The following is a 16709-nucleotide window of genomic DNA, read 5'->3' as shown; positions in this document are numbered from 1 at the left end:
TTAGGCCGCTCTGCGACGCCCGACTTGTATGTCGGCTGGACTCAGCAGCACCAGCCACACCTCTGAGGATGTCCAACGTAGTATTGGACGAAACGTTAGGAATAGAAGAATTCCATGGACCACGGCCATATAACCCGGAAGAATTATCAACAACAGTACCAGCCGGTCGTGAAAGCCTTCATTGTATGATTAGAAGAACACTTTGACCACTTCATTGTATGACTACTGACAGGAGTTGATTTACAAGCAAATCACTGCCTGCAAAATAATGTGAAGCACACAGACGGGTTGGACGAAACGCAGTGGAACTTCAGTGTTTGCGAGGATACGTGACCTCATTTCAGTGATTAAAATATCGAGTTAAATTTACAAATAACTTGGCAGTGCGTGCCCACTTAATATGTAACACGTTGAAGCGCCTCTGGCCCGGATGCGTGCACTGATTGAACTGGGAAGGGTGTAACAAAGCTGTCGTATCCTCACCTGAAGCCAGTATTCGCGTTCCCATGGAGTGTGACATTAGGCCCACAAATCTGGATATAGCAGAATTGTTGTAACTGGTCCTTGATATCCTTGATGCTGGCACCATGCCGCACTTCACGTCCGCACTGGTTCCAAGCTCGTTCTATCGGGAATGGATCTGGGAATTTCGGTGATCCTAGTAGTACCTCAATATCATACAGTTGTCTCATAGAGACACGTTCCATGTTTGTACTACCAGTGTCCTGTTGAAGAATTCCACCATGATACTGTAGATTAAGAGGTAAAGCAAGAAGGTACGGGGTGCCTGTGACGTGGAGTTGTGCCACCAGAGTTGCTCCAGTCACAGCCAGCCGTAACCTCAAGTCATATCCGATGGCTCTCCCATATCATGATGTCAGGAGCAACACGGCTGTGCGTCTCCAAAGCCTTCGAAGAATGGAACCTCTCCCTAGGACACCACACTTTTCGCCGACGATGGTAATCTAGGGTAGGCAGAACCGCGACTCATCGGTCAACCCAGGACGACGCCTTTTATCACTGGTCTATGTTTCCTTATCGCTACATCGTTCCAAATGCAGAAACTTTTCTTGCAGTGCTGACGGCAGCCTAAGCGTCCGGCAGAAATTCTCAGTGTTGCTGTTGTTAGCTTCTGACCAACGGAGAGGGAAGGCACAGTACACAAAATTTCAGGGAGACTCAGGAACGTAGAAACAGAAGTCACTTAGGAATGAAATAAACAGTAAGTGCAAAAGAAATGTGTAGAAATCGAAACACAAAGATTATCATTATGGCTGCATGAAAAATGAGAAGAAATCGAAAAGGAAATGCTAGTGGGAAGGAGCTACTCATGGTATCGAAAAGCCGGAACAACCATCGGTCTAATTAAAAGGAAGGGCGGTAACATTAAGCGTCCAACTGGAATTCAATTGTTAAATGCAGAAGAGAGAGCGGATAGGTGGATTGAGTAAATTGTATGCCTGCACGAGAGAGTAGGCTTGTCTGAAGGCGTGATTGAAGAAAAAACGTGCGTCGACAATGAAGATATAGTGGGCTCCAGTATTGGAATTTAAAATAGATTCCGACAAACTAATGTCAAATATGGACTATGGATTAATTACGTTCAATTGTGATTTTTAAACTAATTGAGGGAAGTGTCAACTATACGACTATTCATGTTGGTGTGCAGAACGTTTGACTGTTGATATACCATTAGACTTTCGGAAAAAAACATCATCCACACTAGTCCGAAGACAAGAATTATAAACTGAAGAAACAATAGGTCTGGAAGACCAAGAGCCGGGTGCTCGGATAAAAAGTCGTGTAAGACAGGGGTGTAGTCGCTCGCCACCACTGTTCAGTCTGTACAGTGACTAAAGTAAAAGAAAGTCTCAAGGGTGAGATTAAATTTCAAGGTGAAAGGCTATCAATGATTTGAGTCGGTGGTGTCATTGCTAACCGCAGTGGAAGTGAGGTAGAATTACAGGATATGTTCAATGGAATGGATAGTGTGATAATATCAGAATATGAGGTGAGAGTAAATTCATGAAAGACAAAAATCATGAGAAGTAGCAGAAATGAGGACTTCGAGAAGCTCATCATCGTAACTGGGGATCACGAAGTAGACGAAGTTAATAATTCTGCTACTTAGGTAGCTAAATGTCCCATGAAGGACGGACCAAGGAGGACATAAAAAACTAGCAGCTGCAAAAACGGCATTTCTGGCAAAGAGCAGTCACTCAGTATGAAACACAGGCCTTTATTTGAGGAAGAAATTTCTATGTACGTTTTGAGTGCAGCATAGCATGGTAGTGAAACACTGACTGTGGGAAAACCGGAACGCAAGAGAGCATAAACATTTAAGATGTGGTGCTCCAGACGACTGTTGAAAAATAGGTGGACAGACACGGTAAGGAATAAAGTGTTTCTCCTTAGAATCGAGGAGAAAAACAATGTATGGAAAACGCTGACAAGAAGATTAGACTGCAATTAGATTAAAATGAATGATGGAACAGTTTTAACCATGTTTCTACCAGCTCAGATTTTCATTATGTTGACTTCCTAAGCTACAAAAACCTTCTCCGTTCATTGACTTCTGAACATAAGCTGATTTTACTGTACAGAATTGAATATCCCTTCCTGTGAAACTGAAGAAAGTTCCTTGTCCTGAAAAACAGCGTAATAATGATTTGGAAAATAAAATTAAATTTGTTTATGTTAACGTCTCCAGTAACGTCATAACACGAATAATTTCAATAATAAGTCAAGATGGTACACTCAGTGACAAAACAAAGCAGTAGCCTCTTACCAGAAATATGGACCCCTAGACAGTGTGTCTAATAGTGTATTTTAAATACGACAGTATGCCATCTTAGGCACTGTATAACATTAAAACACTTGATAATGCACTGTGAAGCCGAAATCATGATCGCGTAAATGTAACACTGCAAATAAAAAAGAGTCTAATAGCGGTACTGGCTTCAAAGAAATATATTATGACTGTGGTCCCACATTATGAAAAAATTACTAATAATTTGAATCATGTGTCTTTAGAGTAATTGAATCTAAATTACATACTGTAGGACACTATGAATTATTTACCGGTACACTCATTAAATCCTGGTCTCTTTCCTACAGTGACTACAATTATTTTGCACTGCTTTCATCATTATTTTTGTAGACTAAGTTTCAGATCAACTGTTTTTTGTAAGGTCAGTTCTTTCACGCAATTTAAACTTTAGTTGAGAATATCATAATTTACGCTATTAAATGCTTTGGACAGATTGGAGAAACATCGGTTGAGAATAATTTCTTACTAAAAATTTGCCTACTTGCATATTAACTGTGGAAATTATATTCTGAGTCGATACGATATAGACAATCTTAGCTCTGAAGCGTAAATAGGCAGAAGGAGACAAAATTCGGTTGAGAAGCCAAGACACTGTTTTTCGCGAAGATTTATCAGTTTTTCATGTCACACGCGCAAAGAAGAAGGGACACAGAGAAATATTTACAAAAGTTAAAATGAGTTATGGAACAGTTTTAATCATTCAAAATGAAATTAAATTAGGTATCTACAGACATTTCGCACATCTAGTATCTCGCTGAGCTGTTAGTAACAATGCACTGTTACCACTGTTACGGAATCTTCGAGAGAAACTTAATATTACAGCATCTAACAATCTCACGGACGAGACTACTGATGATGACCTACATGCCGCAACAGCACATAGTCCGAAAATAAAACGTCACCTGGGCCAGACGACGTACCTGCATAGTTCTACAGAGCCACCCACACGCAGATAATATTTAAATTTTTACATGTAAATAACGAACTTATGAATACGGGTTTAGAAATCCCGAAAGATTTGTTGGACGGAACTGTTGTGCTCGATCCGAAAAACACACAAGATGACTCTCTCAGATATCCACGACCTGTCGCACTGCTGGACGATGACTACAGCATAATGGCACGTAACCTTCCACAAAGGCAGAAAACCGTAATACATTAGGTCACCAGATCCTATAAAACTTCTGTAGGCAAGGGGACATCAATCTTCCCCACCCTGTGTGTTTATGGAGACATTTAAGCTAATGCAGGCGTTCTTGCAATAACATCATTAGATTTGGAAAAGGCCTTTGACATAGTGAAACATCGACTTACATTCACAAAGAGCGCGATGGATTTCCCATTACAGTTTATCAACATGATAAATTGAACACTACAGAACGGGTCATCAGGAATTAAGGTCAACGGTCAGTTTTCGGTCCTCAAAGCGTTCATCAAAGAATAATGGCGCTGTGGTCAAGAACAAATGTCTGACGGTCCTAGAGCGAACTCACTATTGTGGGAGGTACGAGTCTCCCCGCTTTTCTTAGTCCACGTTCCTCCCAAGGCGTAGCCAAGAAAGGAATACATAAATGGCGTTGTGGTCAAGAAGAAATATCCGACGGCCCTAGAGCAAACTAATTACTGTGGAGGGTATTTCTCCGCTCTTTTCATAACCCTACGTTTCTCCCTCTGCGAAGCCAGGGAAGGAAACGTGCGGCCGTTTCTTTCCCACATAGATACATTTTCTCCACAGTTTCATGAACAAGCTTTTTTTGTAATTTATGATTTCGAACCTTACGTTATTCGTAGCTTGCGAAGCCACTTTAGGGATGTTCACATTTGGCAATCAACGTCGTATTTTTATATTTTCCTTTGCGTCCCTATGATTTTGGGGCAGAGAAAATGGCAATGTTCTTAAGAAAAACATTTTCTAATTCTGCAGCTATCGAAAGACGTGTTGCCTACATATAATGCTTACAACGTAACCACAGCAGAGTCTCCTAAAGAGAGAATCGCGTCTGGTGATTTAGGCCCTCACTTTTCAGTACAGTTAAGACAGAAAAATAAAAGTTATTGTGACATTTACCGATTTCTGGTGTTACTAATAATACGCAGCTGCACCAACTGCAAACTAAACTTTGCACTACTCCCCAGACTTAGAAACAGAAATGGTATTATAACTCAAGGACATATACCTCTCTTTTAATTACGTTCGACTTACAAGTACACTGTTTTAGTTCTACTGATGTTTGTTTACTTCGAATTAGTATTCGGCCATCTTGAGGCAACAAATGGCTAGCAGCTGGAAGGAACGCTGGTTCTTAGGTAACCAAACATTATAGGTGAAGACATAGTCACTTCCACAGAGTGTTGGGCATCACACTAGTTTCATAACGTCGAAATTACATTTCACACAATGGTCAATGGTAAGCACAATATATGTATAAACAATCTACATAACACCACAGATTAACTTTCTTCTGTGATACCTTTAAGATGAGTGCTCTTCTTTTACTTTGTGCAACAAACATTATAAACAAACTTTAGATAATGGGCCGTATTATACACAATAACTAGAATACATAATGTTTCTTTATTAGAGGTTACATGGTTATGATTCAATAGTCTGTGGGGTTGTGACGTTGGTTGAGAACGATCTAACTGAGTACTAGTAATTTATGGTGAGGAACAAACATATTTTACGTTACAAATAACTTTCTTATGGAATAGGCAATACTGAACATAGTACATGGTAAAAATAAACAATATAAAAGTATTTCAAGTTACATTGTTGAAGTTTGTCTGATGAGGAACTGGAAATACTGTTATGATTTGTATAGCAGTATGCGCTATTGTGGCGCTTTGTGGGTATGTGGCTGGTTGATAGCATCATGTGAAGGTTAAAAGTGTGGGATGTGCTTGGCTGCAATTGATAATTTAGAACCACCTGGGGATTTTGAGCTATTTGTCTGTTTACCTCAAGAGCTTCTAACAGGGTTAGTTTTCTTCGCTTGGTGGCTACATGTAGCAGATCCGTGTTAATTTGATATTTGTGTCTTTTGTATAGCAAATGTTTGACAGAGGTTGAGTCTGATATACATAATCTCCACCTGCGTTTGTATTCAGTCAACTTCGTTGTTATGGCCCTGCCTGTTTGACCAGTATACAGTTTGTTGCAGTCATTGAAAGCAATTTTGCAAACACCACTCGTACCTCATAAATCTGTTTTGCCTCTGCTGTTGAATAGGATGTGGGCTGCAGTGCCTCTTACATAAAACGAAGTTTTTTAATTGCAGGATTTGAAGGTTTTGGCTAATTTGTTAGATAGCTTTCCTAAACATGCGACAGTACAACAGTTTGTTTTAGATGTGACTGTTGCTGCAGAGGGGGCATATACATAGTGTAACACTTTTCATCTTGGTTTTTGTGCATAACATTGTCAATTAACCTAAACCAAAACAAACAAAACCCAATAGAACTAAAACAGTGTCCTTCTTATTCTATCTTATACATGGAATATCTCTACCAAGAAGTGACGGAAGAATCCGGACATATCATATACTTTTGGTATTCCAGCAGTTGGCGGCCATGTCCGTCAGACGCAATATGTATTCATTTCCACACCCATTCAGTGAACACATCGGCGGGTGGAATCAATACTACCTGCTGGTAGTGTATGTGAAACTTGAAAGCAATACAGAATATGTTTGGCAACTGCATGACTGTCAAGTTACTTCCTGGAGGACACAGAAATATGTTTTTAAATTCAATCTGTATTTCGTGTCATTTTCATTGAATCATCTGAATGCCTTTCGCTTAAGGTGTGACGTCAGGTTGCAATTTTATTTGTTAAATAATGTGGATAGACAAGATTGCATTACTTCGTCTTTATTTTTGACATCCGGTCTCGACAGATACAACTGTTCATCAAAATTTATTTTATTATTTTATGATTCTGAGTCCAGAGAGGTCGCTCCACGCGGGAACTGCAACTAGTCTCGTCTTTTACATTGAGATTTATCTGTCTTAGCCACCACTAGGGCATTATGGCAGAAACGCATGAGGCAGCTTCTCGCTAGCTACGAGATAATGAAGTTGTGGTGTAAAGTAAAGGCTGCCTTGGATGTCGGTTCCAGTCTCGACGGAGGTCAGTTTTTTGGTATCTTCTACTACAGAACTCCCAACGGATATAAAATCTGCAAGGATTGTTTCCCCAAAACATTTAGACTTTGGGGTGGAGGGTACGCTGCTATGTAACTTACTGACAGACTGAAACTGGTGACGGACCGGGACTCGAACCCGAGAACTTTGACTTTTGCGGCAAGTGCTCTACCGAGGAGAACTTCGGTGAAGTTAGGGAGGTAGGAGAGGAGATAGTGGCGGAAGTAAAACTGTGAAGACGGGCAGCGGGACCTGCTTGAGTATCTGAGTTGATAGAGCACCTGCCTGCGAAATGCTGAGATCAGGGTTTGGCACCAAGTTATAATCTGCTAGGAAGCTTCATTTCAACACACACTTCGTTGTGGAGTGAAAAGTCAATCTGGATTATAAAGTAATAATTATTTCAATCTTTTGTAAATTAATTCAAATCGTTTACAATGAAATAACTAGGGAATAAATGTTTTGAACTTGTAATATCTCTGAAATCAAGAGCTAAGTATGATATGAGTCTCGTAGCGCTGTTATATATTTTTTTGTTTTTTGTTTTTTGAGTCGTCGGTCTTTCTGCTGGTTTGATGCGGCTTGCGACACATTCCTCTCCTATGTCAACGTCTTCATCTCAGAGTAGCACTTGCAACCTACGTCTTCAATTATTTGCTGGATGTACTCCAATCTCTATCTTCCTCTACAATTTTTGCCCTCTACAGATCCCTCTAGTACTACACCTTATGTCTAGTACTATACGTTATGTCTGAACAGATGTCCTAGAATCCGGTCGCTTCTCCTTGTCATTGTTTTCCACATATTAATTTCCTCTCAGATTCAGAACCTCCTCATTCCATACCTTACCAGTCCACCTAATTTTCAACATTCGTCTACAGCAACACTTCTCAAATGCTTCGATTCTCTTCTGTTTCAGATTTCCCACAGTTCATGTTTCACTACCGTACAATGCTGTGTTCTACACGTACATTCTCTGGAATTTCTCCCTCAAGCTAAGGCCTATGTTTGATACTAGCAGGCTTCTCTTGGCCAAGAATGCCCTTTTTCCCAATGCTAGTCTGCTTTTGATGTCCTCGTTGCTCCGTCTGTCACTGATTGGTTTGCTGCCTAGGTAAAAGAAATCCTTACCTTCATCTACTTCGTGACCATCAAGCCTGATGTTAAGTTTCTCTCCGTTCTCATTTCTGCTACCCCTTATTACTTTCATCTTTCTTCGATTTACTCTCAATCCATATTATATACTCAGACTGTTCGATCCATTCAGATGATCATATAATTATTCTCCATTTTTACTCAGTACAGCAATTTCATCAGCGAATCGTATCATTGATATCCTTTCACCTAGAAACTTAATTCAGTTCCTGAACCATTTTTTTATTTCCATCATTACTTCTTTGATGTACAGATTACACAGCAGTGGCGAAACAATACATCCCTATCTTATCTGGGATTAAACATCAAAGCACTTCATTCTTGGTCGTCCACTCATTTTATTCCCTCTTGGCTGTTGTACATACATGATCTGTCTCCTCCTTTAGCTTACCAATATTTTTCTCAGAATTTCGAACATCGAGAACTGTGTTACACTGCCGAACGCTTTTTATCGGTTGACAAATCCTATGAACGTGCCTTGATTTTCCTTTACTCTTTCTTCCATTATCAACCACAACGTCATAACTGCATCTCTGGTGCCTTTACCTTTCATAAAGCTAAACTGATCGCCACGTAGCACATCTTCGATTTTATTTTCCATTATTCTGTATATTGTCCTTGTAAGGCATGAGTTCTTAAGGTGATTGTTCGGTAACTCTCGCACTTGTCAGCTATCGCAGTCTTCGGAATGGTGTGGATGATATTTTTCCGAAAGTCAGATGTTATGTCGCCGGACACATGCATTCTATACACTAACGTGAATAGTCATTTTTATGCCGATTCCCACAAGGATTTTAGAAATTCTGAGGGAATGTTTTCTATCCCTTCTGCTTTACTTGATCTTACGTTCTCCAAAGCTCTCTTAAAATCTGATTCTAATTCTGCTTCCGCTATCTCTTCTATATCGACTCCTGTTTCTTCTTCTACCACAACAGACAAATCGTCCTCCTTACACAGGCCTTCAATGTACTTTTTCCATCTATCCGCTCCCTCCTCTGCACTTAATAGAAGAAATATTTCAAATGATTGACGAAAGAAGAAAGTACCAAAATATAGAGGGAAGTTCAGGCATAAGGAAATACAAGTCACTGTGGAATGAAATGAATAGGAAGTGCTGGAAAGCCATGACAAAATGGCTGCACTGTTTATGTTACCACCCTTGGTTTTAATTTCTCAGAAGGTTGTTTTGACTTTCCTATAAGGCGAGCCCGTCCTTCCGACAATCATTTCGTTATCGATTTCTCCAGATATTTCATGCAGCCATTTCGTCATGGCTTTCTGCACTTCCTATTTATTTCATTCCACAGTGACTTGTATTTCCTTATGCCTGAACTTCCCTCTATATTTTGGTACTTTCTTCCTTCGTCGATCATTTGAAATATTTCTTCTGTTAAGTGCAGAGGAGGGAGCGGATAGATGGAAAGAGTACATTGAAGGCCCGTGTGAGGAGGACGACTTGTCTGATGTGATAGAAGAAGAAACAGGTGTCGATATAGAAGAGATACCGGATGCAGAATTAGAATCAGATTTTAAGAGAGCTTTCGAGAACGTAAGATCAAATAAAGCAGAAGGGATAGAAATAGTTTTTAGCCTTTCTACAAGAGCTAGGAAAGAATGGGACGGATAGCATCATGGTTGTAGCACAGTGGGTTGCACGTAGCTGCACTGAAAGTCCATATCTTTCTGCAGAAGCACAACACCAAATGAGACAAGTTCTCTTCCCTGAAGTATTCATCAGTGTAGCCCAGACACTGAAATGTTGTATTAATATTCAATGTTATCATTTTGGTGGTACATTAGGTACACCAAACAGTAGGACCATAATGACATCTCTGTAGTTGAAGGTGGTGGGCAGCTTGATACGTCAGCACCATATTCTGGTAGAATCCATACTCTTACATCAACGTAAATTCAGTGCAAAAACCAAATGTAGTGCTGTCATGAGGATGGACAGGACATACGGATATTGCAGTAATTGCTGGTAATTAGGTCAGAAGGTGAAGGACATTAATTCTTATGCTAGTCATCATTCAGAATTACACTAGTGTATCAACCGATTTGAACAATTATTGGCACTCATTGGCTAGTTATTAAACATTCATATGCTATGTATGGAGTATTACAAAACATTAAATCATAAGTCATCTAATTACAGTAATTATTGGCATAGCATTTATGCATAAGTCATCTCATTACAGTAATCATTGGTATAGCAGTTCTGCATAAGTCATCTCATTACATTGATTATTGGCATAGCATTTATGCATAAGTCACCTCATTACTGTAATCATTGGCATTCATTTATAGAGTATAACAACATATTACTAAGAACTCATGTCACTGCAGTAGTTATTGGCACTCATTGGCTAGTTACTAAACGTTTATGTGGTACGTATGGGGTATTACAAAACATTATCCATAAGTCATCTAATTACAGCAATTATTGGCATAGCATTTATGCATAAGTCATCTCATTACAGTATTCATTGGTATAGAATTTCTGCATAAGTCATCTCATCACATTCATTATTGGCATAGCATTTATGCACAAGTCACCTCAGTACAGTAATCATTGGTATAGCATTTATAGAGTATAACAAAATATTAATTACAGAAATTATTGGCAAAGCATTTATGCATAAGTCATCTCATTACCGTAATCTTTGCTATAGCATTTATAGAGTATAACAAAACATCATACATAACTCATCTCATTACAGTAATTATTGGCATCATGTCATCTCCTTACAGTAATCACTGATAGAGCAGTCATGAATTATTACAAAACATCATTCAGTATTACTCAGGAGTCATCATTCAAAACAAGAGTTATTGTGTGTAGCATCAAATTGTTAGTGTTTATATATGATATCATCCAAGTGACATAAGACATATTTAAAATATAACAAATTTTAACTATTACATAAGGTCTGTAGTCCAATAATATGTAGATATAATGGATTCAATACATCAGAGAAATTTGCATTATATTTAGGACTAGAAATATATCTTGAACTGGTAGCATCATTTAGTTGTATACTGGTTATAGTTGGGACTGGTAATTTATATATATATATATATATATATATATATATATATATATATATATTTGGCTAGCAATGCATTGCATTGGGATCGATAGTCAATGGCTGGGGAATGAAAATATTTGCATTTGACTTAATGCTGGAAATAAGGATTAATAATGTCATTTGCATGAGTCAGCTGTAGCAAGATTATGAAACAAGTGGAGTATATGTGATCACATTCATGAATGACACACACAAATGGGTAAAAAATGCAAGTAGTAGAACAGGTTTCATAACTAAGTGTTTATAGCAAATTAATATCATGAAAAGCTTCTCCTGGAAAAAAATACAAAATGGATTATTGATCTGAAAGAAAACATGTATATTATGCTGAAAAGTAGTAAACTTCGAATTAACAGGTAATGAAACGTGTACTGAATATGTGTGTACTCTAGCTGTCTTTCCCAAAACATTCAGTCATTACACTATGCGACATAAGATATACTGTCAAAAGGAACTGCAACAAATGCTTAAATAACTACATAGCATTTCTTAACTAACAGAAAATATATAAACTTCATCATTATCATCATCTGCAAAGATGAACTTTATTATTCATATTACCATATTCTTTATATAACTATTCATAATCGTTTATTATGATCTGAAAAAAATTGACACTTCATTAATCATTATTCATATTACCATTTACTTCATTCAACTATTCATTATCATTCATTACTTTCAATAGTTCAGAGTTTCTTACTTCCAGCATACTTCATCACTAAAAGTAACATGTGTAGTTCTGTCTAAGAGCCTACATCAATCTCCTGGTATTCTGAAAGGAAAATAATTAGTTAAGGCTGCTATTATACAGTGTGTATAGTATATTCTTGTGAATGCTTCTTAATTCTGACCCATTTACTCTTCATGACACAGTATTGCATTTTCTTTCGTTCATTCCGATGGTGAAATTTCCATTTCATAGTAAACCACTGTGGTTTGTTTAACTTATTTCCTTTACACGTTACTGCTGTCTGAAAATGATGAACATGGATTAACATCGTGCATTTAATTCATATACCCATTAAATAAAAACTTGTTTCTAGTGATATAACTAAGCATACAGCATAGCATGACAAAAACGTATTATGTCAAAAACTTAAACAGTTTTGAAGTGCCAAAAAATGTACACACAGTATCATAATGTAGTAGCAAAAATGTAGTATAGTCAAGATAATGAGATATCATAAGGCAAAAATGTCAAAATCAACTGGTGTTTGTTACATCTTAAAGATTTCATAGTGCATACAGAGAAAAAATTCTACTTTCGATTGGAAAACCATCATACAAACACAAAATAGTGACAAGAAAAGCGACGTGCTAGACTTACCTTGCCAGGCACTTGCCAAGAAAAAATATGATCATCAGTAAGTGTTCATATAAATATCTGAAAATGGCATTACAGTGTGATAAATCATAAAGTATGTTCATTCAATACACGGTTTAATATTGGAAATATGGTGAATGCCCTTGCTTTTCCTGGTTCTCAAAGTTTCGACATGTACTACATTGGGGTGAGGAACGCTTCGTATTGTATATGGACCTGCGTATAGAAGCTCAAATTTATTGCATCTACTCTTTCCTCTGTTGAATAAATAGTGTGTGCGTACTAATATCTTCTGTCCAATGTGAAAGTCACGGCGTGTACAAACCTGTTTTTTCTGTCTTCTCCGGCGCTCTGCGGTACGTTTGATGTTGTTGAGCGTAATGTCAATTATTTCATGGTTGCGTGGTCGACGAGTTGTAGGAAAAGATACTAATTCTTTAATTTTATTAGGTGGTTCAAGATTTTTCAGTATCACAGTCGAAGATAGCATAGTAGATTCATTTGGTATGGAGTTAATTACATCCTGGAATGAGAGTATGTGTGTATCCCAATCAATATGTCTCTTAGGTCAGTATATTATACATAGTTTACCAATTTCTTTCATTAGTCGTTCAGAAGGATTCGAAGAAGCGTGGTACCTAGATATATAGAACGGAGAAATGTTTCTTGCTCGTAACATACGTGTCCATATAGCAGATCGAAATTGTGGTCCACTGTCGGAAACTACTTTCATTACATGCCCTACATGAAATAAAAAATGTTTTACAAATGCATTCGAAATCGATTTAGCGGTAGCTTTGCGTAACGGAGTGAAGGTAACAAATTTCGAAGTGAGTTCAACAGCGACAAAGATGTAGCAAAAACCTCTATTAGTTCTGGGAATTGGATCAAAAATGTCTACAAAGGCCATGTGTCTCAATTTAACGGGTACAATGGGATGTAATGGAGGAATATGTGAAGTCGTGTCTGATTTAGCTTTCTGGCAGATTTTACATGACGCTAAAACTCGTCGAATACGTTGGCAAAATAACAGTTCTGTCTCAGTATAAGAAAACATTCTCTGGCTCCATAATATGCGTAACTTAAATGAGTATACCAAATTAATTTGTTAACAAGTTCGTCAGGAATTTATAATAACCAGTTGTTGCTGACAGGGTGAGAGCGACGAAACAGAATGTTCTAGCGTACAATGTAATGGTTTCTAATGGTAACGTCATTCCTATCTTCCCAAAGGTGTCTAATTTCTTTCCATGCGTTGTCTTTTTTCTGTTCCTGTGCTATGTCTCGAAATGATGACGAAATGAAATTTTCAAATGCAACTTGTTGAATATACATGACGCTAAAATTTGCTTGGCTGCGATGTCTTGCTGATTGTTGCTGAGAGAACGTGATAGTGCGTCTGCTACAATATTTTGTGTACCGGGAATGTGAACAACTGTAAAATCAAAGTCCTGAAAATTTTTCCCTCTGTTTAACCTGTCATGTGTAAATTTAGCTCAAAGTAAAAACTGTATAGATCATAGATCTGTGTAAACGGTAGTACGTTTTCCATAAAGAAAATGCCTAAATCTCGTAAATGCTCATAAAACACATAATGTTTCAAGTTCTGTAACAGAATAATTTCGTTCAGCAGGTGACAAAATGCGAGTTGCAAAGGCGATGTTTTTAATTACTGTAGTACAATCTTCTTCAATTTCCTGAAAAATGTGTACGCCTAAAGCGGTGTTAGAACTGTCGGTGGCAATGGAAAAATTTCTGGTAGGATCTGGCTGTGGTAAAAGTGGAGCATTCAACAAGGCATGTTTCAAATTAACAAACTCAGACTGTGCTTGGCCATCCCAGGACCAAATAGCATTTTTACCCGTCAAGTGGCATAACCTAGGGGTGTCTAAAGCGGAGTAATGAATAAATTTACGGAAAAAGTTAATTAAAACCAGAAAGCTGCGTAGTTGTTTCTTTGTCGTTGGAATAGTAATGTCACGTAGAGCTTGAAGTTTTCCGGGTCAGGCGCAATGCCTTCTGCTGAAATTACATGTCCAAGAAATTTTATAGAAGTTTTGCCAAAGTGTGATTTGCTCAGATTAACTGAGAGTCCTTGTGCACGAAAAGTTTGCAACAGTTGTTCAAGAATCAGATTGTGTTCAGACCAGTTAGCTTCTGCGATAAGGATGTCGTCTACATTTGTAGTGATTCTGTCTTTGAGTTCTGTCGGAAGTATAGTATATAACCCGCGAAAAATGCTACTGAAGAAAATGTTAATCCGAACGGTAATTTGCAAAATTGATAACAATCACCAAAACAGAGAAAAGCTGTGTACTTTCTGCAGTTCGGATGGTGCTGAATTTTCCAAAATCCCGATTTCAAATCTAATGTGGAATAAACAGCAGTACCATGAAATTTCTGTAGAAGTTCTTCTAGTGTTTGAGGGCGATCTGTTTCATTAATAATAATGTCATTAATAATATTGTCATTAATAATAATGACGCGAATCAAGTACGAGCCGAAGTGAGCCATCTTTTTTCTTAACAATATGGAGCGGGTTTATGTACGGACTAACTGCCGGTTCAATAATTCCTTGCTCTAGCATAGCTTGCAATTCCTTCTTAACTTGTTCTCTGTAGATATACGGAATTGGATAATATTTGGCTTTAAATGTATCGTGCTGTTTAACTTGAAATTCATAAAACCGGACATAGTGCCAGGGATGTTGTCAAAAACTGGAGCTTGCTGTAAAAGAATTTTGCGTAGTTGCGTACGTTCGTCGTCTGTATTTGCGCCGCTTTGTTTTACTTTATCAGAAATCATATGCATAACGTCATAGTCGGCTTCGTCTGGTGTATTGTAGATGTGTACGTACGTATCTGTGAACAATGTGGAATGACCGTGTTACGCGATGCAGAAAAGACCTCTGTTCGATTAATTGCCTGTTCATCTGCAGATAGAGCGTGCTGAGATTCTAATGCCAGTTGTACATTCTCATCCTTTAACATTAAATAGGAATTTTGAAAGTCAATAATTGCTTAGTGCTGTACCAGAAAATTCGTACCTAAAATAACGTCTGTTGTCAATAAGGGAACAATCCAAAAATTTGAGTGGAACGTATGACCTCCAATACAAAATGTTAAGTGTGTCTGTAATTTTATATCTACTCCTCTACTAGATACTGCTACTTTTACTTTAGTTTTGCCTAATGGTAACGTAGGATAAATATTCTCTTTGTTTCATTCGTTGAAGGTTTCTTCATTTATAACTGACATAGGTGATCCAGAATCGATTACTGCTGAAAATGTGGATAATCCAATCTTTACTTCAATGACGGGGTGGGAAATGGTTTTTTGAATAACTGGTTTTTCATGTAAGAGAGTGTCTCGGATGTCGTCAAAAGTAATAACATTTTCGTGAACAAGAGTCTGTGTGTCAAAAGTATTGCTTACGTCTCTGGAAGATGGAACATGTACTGTATCTAGTCAAATTCTTTCTCACGTGCTGTTATTTGCGGGAGGATGCTGTGGCATTTCGACTATTTGTACTGTTCTTCCTGACGTATTAGGTTCGTTATGATACCGACTGTCTGGTTCACTCATGATAATCTGTTGTTGTGGTTGATTATTCTGCTGGTAAGACCGACTGTTATTAAACGTACGCTGAAAACTGTGCTCTTTACTTTTACGTCTGTCAAAATAATCGCTGCTATACGGCGCATTGCCATAGGAGTTGAAATGGTGTGTTTTCTGTACGTATTGATTTCCTTGTTCCTGTGCGTTACTATTTGGTGGACCCGACGCTATACGTGTGGGCGGCGAAACATTAAAGCTTCGTTGGCCTTGCAGACTTCATTGTTGATTAGGTATGCTAACAGACTGGTTTTGTTGGTTTTATGGGGAAAAGCCTCTATTGTTGCCAAACTGGCTTTGCTGTTGCTGATAACTATGAGGAATCTGATAATTAAAATTCTGATATTAAAGTTCTGATGGTTGTCATTCCTGGACCGTCTGTCACCTTTGCTATTAAAATAGCGTGGCTGATCGTAATTGCCGTATGCTTGTTGACCTTGATTATGATGTGAAAAACTTTTGTTAATGAAGGAATATTATGACTGCTGAACTTCCAAAAGCTGTAACAGATCTCTAAATGCCGAAATATTTTCTTTCTGATGTCCTGTTAA

Source organism: Schistocerca piceifrons, chromosome 4 (assembly GCF_021461385.2).
Source record: "Schistocerca piceifrons isolate TAMUIC-IGC-003096 chromosome 4, iqSchPice1.1, whole genome shotgun sequence".
Classification (NCBI taxonomy): Eukaryota; Metazoa; Arthropoda; class Insecta; order Orthoptera; family Acrididae; genus Schistocerca; species Schistocerca piceifrons.
The sequence above is the reverse complement of the archived record's forward strand: the minus strand, read 5'-3'. Positions refer to the sequence as shown.